This window comes from Prionailurus viverrinus, chromosome X, assembly GCF_022837055.1.
Source record: "Prionailurus viverrinus isolate Anna chromosome X, UM_Priviv_1.0, whole genome shotgun sequence".
NCBI lineage: Eukaryota > Metazoa > Chordata > Mammalia > Carnivora > Felidae > Prionailurus > Prionailurus viverrinus.
The window spans coordinates 79,349,209-79,358,125 of record NC_062579.1 but is presented as its reverse complement, the minus strand read 5'-3'; positions in this window follow the sequence as shown (position 1 = coordinate 79,358,125).

The window sequence follows — 8,917 nt, the reverse complement described above, 5'->3', positions numbered from 1 at the left end:
AAATTCATTGCAATCCAGGCCTATCTCAAGAAACAAGAAAAATCCCACATACAAAATCTAACAGCACACCTAAAGGAAATAGAAGCAGAACAGCAAAGACACCCCAAACCCAGCAGAAGAAGAAAAAATAATAAAGATCACAGAAGAAATAAACAATATAGAATCTAAATAAAACTGTAGAGCAGACCAATGAAACCAAGATTTGGTTTTTTGAAAAACTAAACAAAATTGATAAACCTCTAGCCAGGCTTCTCCAAAAGAAGAGGGAGATGACCCAAATAGATAAAATCATGAACAAAAGTAGAATTATTACAACCAATCCCTCAGAAATACAAGCAATTATCAGGGAATACTATGAGAAATTATATGGCAACAAACTGGACAACCTGGAAGAAATGGACAAATTCCTAAACACCCAAAAACTTCCAAAACTCAAACAGGAAGAAATAGAACACCTGAACAGACTCATAACCAGCAAAGTAATTGAATCAGTTATCAAAAATCTCCCAACAAATAAGAGTCCAGGACCAAATGGCTTCACTGGGGAATTCCACCAGCCATTTAAAGCAGAGATAATACCTATCTTTCCAAAGCTATTCCAAAAAATAGAAAGGGAAGGAAAACTTTCAGACTCATTCTATGAAGCCAGTACTACTTTGATTTGTAAACCAGACAGAGATCCAGCCAAAAAAGAGAACTACAGGACAATATCCCTGATGAATAATGGATGCAAAAATTCTAAATAAGATACTAGCAAATCAAATTCAACAGCATATAAAAAGAATCATTCGCCATAATCAAGTGGGATCCATTCCTGGGATGCAGGGCTGGTTCAACATTTGCAAATAAATCAATGTGATACATCCTTTAATAAAAGAAAAGATAAGAACCATATGATCCTGTCTATCGATGCAGAAAAAGCATTTGACAAAATTCAGCATCCTTTCTTAATAAAACCCTCAAGAAAGTCGGGATAGAAGGAACATGATTAAACGTCATAAAAGCCATTTATGAAAAACCCAGAGCTAATATCATCCTCAATGGGGAAAAACTGAGAGCTTTCTCCCTGAGATCAGGAACACGACAGGGATGTCCACTCCCACCGCCACTGTTTACCATAGAGTTGGAAGTTCTAACCTCAGCAATCAGACAACAAAAGGAAACGAAAGGCATCGAAATTGGCAAAGATGAAGTCAAGTTTTCACGTTTTTCGGATGACATGTCATTATACATGGAAAACCTGACAGACTCCACCAGAAGTCTGCTAGAACTGATACGTGAATTCAGCAAAGTCGCAGGATACAAAATTAATGTACACAAATCAGTTGCATTTTTATACACTAATAATGAAGCAACAAAAAGACACATAAAGAAACTGATCCCATTCACAATTGCACCAAGAAGCATAAAAAACCTAGGAATAAACCTAACCAAAGATGTAAAAGATCTGTATGCTGAAAGCTATAGAAAGCTTATGAAGGGAATTGAAGAAGATATAAAGAAATGGAAAAACATTCCATGCTCATGGATTGGAAGAATAAATATTGTTAAAATGTCAATACTACCCAAAGCTATCTACACATTCAATGCAATCCCAATCAAAATTGCACCAGCATTCTTCTCCAAGCTAGAACAAGCAATCCTAAAATTTTCATGGAACCAGAAAAGGCCCCGAATAGCCAAAGTCATTTTGAAGAAGAAGACCAAAGCAGGAGGCATCACAATCCCAGACTTTAGCCTCTACTACAAAGCTGTCATCATCAAGACAGCATGGTATTGGCACAAAAACAGACACAGAGACCAATGGAAGAGAATAGAAAACCCAGAATTAGACCCACAAAAGTATGGCCAACTAATCTTTGACAAAGCAGGAAAGAATATCCAATGAAAAAAAGACCGTCTCTTTAACAAATGGTGCTGGGAGACCTGGACAGCAACATGTAGAAGGATGAAACTAGACCACTTTCTTACACCATTAACAAAAACAAACTCAAAATGAATGAAGGACCTGAATGTGAGACAGAAATTCATCAAAACCCTAGAGGGAAAAGCAAGCAAAAACCTCTCTGACCTCAGCCGGAGCATTTTCTTACTTGATACATCCCCAAAGGCAAGGGATTTAAAAGCAAAAATGAACTATTGGGACTTCATGAAGATATAAAGCTTCTGCACAGCAAAGGAAAGAATCAACAAAACTAAAAGCAACCAACGGAATGGGAAAGGATATTTGCAAATGACATATCAGACAAGGGGCTAGTATCCAAAATCTATAAAGAGCTCAACAAACTCCACACCCGAAAAACAAATAATCCAGTGAAGAAATAGGCAGAAAACATGAATAGATACTTCTCTAAAGAAGACATCCAGATGGCCAACAGGCACATGAAAAGATGCTCAACGTCGCTCCTCATCAGGGAAATACAAATCAAAACCAGACTCAGATACCACCTCATGCCAGTCAGAGTGGCTAAAATGAACAAATCAGGAGACTATAGATACTGGCGAGGATGTGGAGAAACGGGAACCCTCTTGCACTGTTGGTGGGAATGCAAATTGGTGCAGCCACTCTGGAAAACAGTGTGGAGGTTCTCAAAAAATAAAAATAGACCTACCCTATGACCCAGAAATAGCTCTGCTAGGAATTTACCCAAGGGATACAGGAGTACTGATGCATAGGGGCACTTGTACCCCAATATTTATACAGCACTTTGAGCAATAGTCCAATTATGGAAAGAGCCTAAATGTCCATCAACTGATGAATGGATAAAGAAATTGTGATTTATATACACAATGGAATACTATGTGGCAATGAGAAAGAATGAAAAATGGCCTTTTGTAGCAATGTGGATGGAACTGGAGAGTGTTATACTAAGTGAAATAAGTCATACAGAGAAAGACAGATACCATATGTTTTCACTCTTATATGGATCCTGAGAAACTTAACAGAAGTCCATGGGGGAGGGGAAGGAAAAAAACAGAGGTTAGAGAGGGAGAGAGCCAAAACATAAGAGACTCTAAATATCTGAGAACAAACTGAGGGTATATGGGGGGTGGAGGGAGGGGGGGTGGGTGATGAGTATTGAAGAGGGCACCTTTTGGGATGAGCACTGGGTGTTGTATGGAAACCAATTTGACAATAAATTTGATATTTAAAAAAATTAAAAATTGATCTACCCTATGACCCAGCAATAGTACTGCTAGGAATTTACCCAAGGAATACAGGAGTACTGATGCATAGGGGCACTTGTACCCCAACGTTTATAGCAACACTCTCTACAATAGCCAAATTATGGAAAGAGCCTAAATGTCCATCAACTGATGAATGGATAAAGAAATTGTGGTTTACATACACAATGGAATACTACTTGGCAGTGAGAAAGAATGAAATATGGCCTTTTGTAGTAGCGTGGATGGAACTGGAGAGTGTTATGCTAAGTGAAATAAGCCATACAGAGAAAGACAGATACCATATGTTTTCAATCTTATGTGGATCCTTAGCAACTTAACAGAAGACCATGGGGGAGGGGAAGGAAAAAAAAAAGAGTGGGAGAAAGCCAAACCATAAGAGACTCTTAAAAACTAAGAATAAACAGGGCTGATGGGGGGGGGAGGGATGGGAGGGGTGTTATGGGCATTGAGGAGGCCACCTGTTGGGATGAGCACTGGGTGTTGTATGGAAACTAATTTGAAAATAAATTTTATATTAAAAAAATAATACAATAGGGGCCTCTAACATCCCACTTACGTTAATGGACAAATCATCCACACAGAAAATCAACAAGGAAACTTTGGATTTGAATGACACCTTGGAATAGACAGATCTAACAGATATATTGAGAACATTCATCCTAAAAGAGCAGAATGCACATTCTTTTCAAGCACACATGGATCATTCTCAACAAATACATTAAAATCAATTCATAACAGTTATCTTTTCTGGCCACAACTCTATGAAATTAGAAATCAACCAGAAGAAAAAAATCTGGAAAGAGCATAAATACATGAAAATTAAATAACATGCTACTCAACAATGAATAAGTCAACCAAGAAATCAAAGAGAAAATTTAAAAATTCATGGAGACAAATGAAAATGAAAACAGATGGTCTCAAATCTTGGCTTGCAGCAAAAGCTTTCCTAAGAGAATATTAGGGCAATACAGGCTTCATGTAAGAATAAGAAAAATCTGAAATGAACAACCTAACCATAGGGGCACCTAGTTTGCTCAATCAGGAACATGCAACTTTTGATCTCAGGGCCATGAGTTTCAGCACCACGTTGGGTAAAGAGATTAGTAAAAACAAACAAATAAATAAACTGTAAAATGAAAGAAAACAAAACAAACAAAAAGAACCTAACTTAACACCTAAAGTGTCTATTCTTTTCTTCATTAGATTATTTGTTTTTTGGGTGTGGAGAATGGAATACTACTTGGCAATAAAAAAGAATGAAATCTTGCCATTTGCAGCAACGTAGATGCAACTGGAAGGTATTATGCTGAGTGAAATAAGTCAGTTATAGAAAGACAGATACCATATGTTTTCATTCAAATGTGGATCTTGAGAAACTTAACAGAAGACCATGGGGGTGGAGAAGGGGAAAAAAGTGACAGAGAGGGAGGGAGGCAAACCATAAGAGACTCTTAAATACAGAGAACAGAGGGTTCATGGGGGGGGTAGGGGAGAGGGGAAAGTGGGTGATGGCATTGAGGAAGGCACTTGTTGGGATGAGCACTGGGTGTTGTATGAAAGCCAATTTGACAAGTTATATTAAAAGGCAATTTGACAAGTTATATTAAAAGCAAAAACACCTAAACGAGTTAGAAAAAGAACAAGCAAAACCACCAGCAGAAGAAAAGAATTAACAAAGATTATAACGGAAATAAATGCTATAGAAATTCAAAAAAAACATTGGATGAGACTGTTGAAACTAGGATATGGTTCTTTGAAAAGATCAATAAAATTGATAAACATTTAGCCAGAATCATCAAAACAGAAGAGAGGACTCAAACGAACAAAATCAGAAGGGAAAGAGGAGAAATAACAACTGACACAACAGAAATATGAAGTATTGTAAGAAAATAAGAAAAATTATATGCCATAAAATTGGACAATCTTTTTCTTTTTTAACATACTACTTAATATTATTTTTTTAATTTACATCCAAATTAGCATATAGTGCAACAATGATTTCAGGAGTAGATTCCTTAATGCCCCTTACCCATTTAGCCCATCCCCCCTCCCATCCCCCCTCCAGTAACCTCTGTTTGTTCTCCATATTTATGAGTCTCTTATGCTTTGTCTCTCTCTCTGTTTTTATATTATTTTTGTTTTCCTTCCCTTGTGTTCATCTGTTTTTTCTCTTAAAGTCCTCATATGAGTGAAGTCGTATGATATTTGTATTTCTCTAATTTCACTTAGCATAATACCCTCCCAGTCCATCCACGTAGTTGCAAATGGCAAGATTTCATTCTTTTTGATTGCTCAGTAATATTCCATTGTGCTATGTATATATATATATATATATATATGCATATATATATGCCACATCTTCTTTATCCATTCATCCATCGATGGACATTTGGGCTTTTTCCATACTTTGGCCATTGTTGATAGTACTGCTATAAACATTGGGGTGCATGTGTCCCTTCGAAACAGCACAACTAAATCCCTTGGATAAACACCTAGTAGTGCAATTGCCGCGTCATAGGGTAGTTTTATTGTTAGTTTTTTAGGAACCTCCATACTGTTTTCCAGAGTGGCTGCACCAGCTTGCATTTCCTCCAGCAATGCAAAAGAGATTCTCTTTCTCTGCATCCTCGCCAATATCTGTTGTTGCCTGAGTTGTTAATGTTAGTCATTCTGACAGGTCTGAGGTGGCATCTATTGTGGTTTTGATACTAACCCTTTATCTGATATGTCATTTGCAAATATCTTCTCTCATTCTGTTTGTTGCCTGTTAGTTTTGCTGATTGTTTCCTTCGCTGTGCAGAAGTTTTTATTTTGATGAGGTCCCAGTAGTTCATTTTTGCTTTTGTTTCCCTTGCCTCCAGAGACGTGTTGAGTAAGAAGTTGCTGCGGCCAAGATCAAAGTTTTTTGCCTGCTTACTCCTCGAGGATTTTGATGGCTTCATGTCTTACATTTAGGTCTTTCATCCATTTTGAGTTTATTTTTGTGTATGGAGTAAGAATGTGGTTCAGGTTCATTCTTCTGCATGTTGCAGTCCAGTTTTCCCAGCACCACTTGCTGAAGAGACTGTCTTTATTCCATTGGATATTCTTTCCTGCTTTGTCAAAGATTAGTTGCCCATTCGTTTTTGGGTCCATTTCTGGGTTCTCTATTCTGTTCCATTGATCTGAGGGGATGTTCTTGTGCCAGTACCATACTATCTTGATGATTACAGCTTTGTAGTATAGCTTGAAGTCTGGGATTGTGATGCCTCCTGCTTTAGTTTTCTTTTTCAAGATTGCTTTGGCTATTCTGGGTCTTTTCTGGTTCCATACAAATTTTAGGATTACTTGTTCTAGCTCTGTGAAGAATGCTGGTGTTATTTTGATAGGGATTTCATTGAATATATAGATTGCTTTGGATAGTATCAACATTTTAACAATATTTGTTCTTTCTATCCAGGCGCATGGAATCTTTTTCCATTTTTTTTTTGTGTCTTTTTCAATTTCTTTCATAACATTTATATAGTTTTGAGTGTATAGATTTTTTACTCTTTAGTTAGATTTACTCCTAGGTATTTTATGGTTTTTGGTGCAACTGTAAATGGGATCCACTCCTTGATTTCTTTTTCTGTTGCTTCATTGTTGGTGTATAGGAATGCAACCGATTTCTGTGCATTGATTTTATTTTATTTTATTTATTTATTTATTTATTTATTTATTTTTTAATATATGAAATTTATTGTCAAATTGGTTTCCATACAACACCCAGTGCTCATCCCAAAAGGTGCCCTCCTCAATACCCATCACCCACCCTCCCCTCCCTCCCACCCCCCATCAACCCTCAGTTTGTTCTCAGTTTTTAACAGTCTCTTATGCTTTGGCTGTCTCCCACAATAACCTCTTTTTTTTTTTTTCCTTCCCCTCCCCCATGGGTTTCTGTTAAGTTTCTCAGCAGAAGGTTGAAACTAGACGACTTTCTCACACCATTCACAAAAATAAACTCAAAATGTGCATTGATTTTATATCCTGCAAATTTGCTGAGTTAATAAGTTCTAGCAGTTTAGGGTTTTCCATATAGAGTATCATGTTATGTGCAAAGAGTGATAGTTTGACCTACTCCTGGCTGATCTGGATGCCTTTTATTTCTTTGTGTTGTCTGATTGCAGAGGCTAAGACTTCCAATACTATAATTGGACAATCTTGAAGAAATGGATAAATTCCTGGGAACATAACCCCCACCAAACTGAAGCAGAAACTAATATAAAATTTGAACAGACCAATTATCAATAAGGAGATTAAATTAATTATCAAAAAACTACCCTCAAAAATGTCCAGGTCAAGATGACTTCACTGGTGAATTCTACCAGACCTTTAAAGGAGAGATAATACCTATTCTTCTCAATCTATTCCAAAATGTAGAGGAGGAAGAAAATCTTCCAAATTCAGTCTGAGACCAGCATTACCTTGATACCAAAACCAGATAAAGACACTACAATAAAAAGAGGACTACAAGCCAATAGGTTGATTAACATACATGCAAAAATCCTCAACAAAATATTAGCAAACCAAATCCAAAAATATATTAAATATCATTCACCACAATCAAGTGGGATTTATTCCCAATGCAAAGGTTGTTCAGTATTTGCAAATCAATCAACATGATACATCACATAAATAAGAGAAAAAATGAAAATCATATGATCATTTCAATAGACACAGAAAATTCATTTGACAAAAATCCAAACATGATAAAAGTCCTCAACAAAGTCATCAACAAAGTAGGTTTAGAAGGAACATATTTCAACAAAACAAAGACCATATATAAAGAAAACCTCACAGCTAACACCATACTCAATGGTGAAAAACAGTTTTTCCACTAAGGTCAGGAACAAGACAAAGAGGTCCACTCTCATCTCTTTTATTGAACACAGTATTGGAAGTCCTAGTCACAGCAATCAGACAAGTAAAAGGAATAAAAGGCATCCAAATTGGTAAAGAAGAAGTAAGAATTTCACTATTTCAGGTGATATGACTCTGCATATAGCAAAGCCTAAAGATTCCACCAAAAAACTACTAGACCTGATGAATGAATTCAGTAAGGTCACAGAATACAAAATAAATATACAGATATCCCTTTCATTTATCTATACTAATAATGAATCAGTAGAAAGAGAAATTAAGAAAACAGTCCCATTTAAAATTTTACCAAAATAACAAAATATGTCGAAATAAACTTAATTCAGGAGGTGAAAGACCTGCACTGTGAAAAGTATAAAACATTGATCAAAGAAATTGAAGATGATACAAACAAATGGAAAGGTATTTCACATTTTATGTGGAACCACAAAAGACCCCAAATAGCCAAGCAATCTTGAAAAAGAGAAAGAAAGTTTGAGATATCACAATTATAGATATCAAGTTATACTACAAAGCTGTAGTAGTCAAAACAGTATGGTACTGGCACAAAAAAAAAATGGATATTTTGATAGAACAGAATGGAAAATACAGAAATAAACCCACAATTACATGGTCAATTAATATTTAACAAAGGAGGCAAGAATATGCAATGGGGGAAAAGACAGTGTCTTCAGCAAATTGTGCTGAGAAAACTGGACAGGTACATGCTAATGAGCAAAACTGGACCACTTTCTTTCACTACATACAAAAATAAACTCAAAATTAATTAAGGACCTAAATGCGAGACCTGAAACCATTAAAATCTTAGAAGAGAGGACAGGCAGCGTAGTCC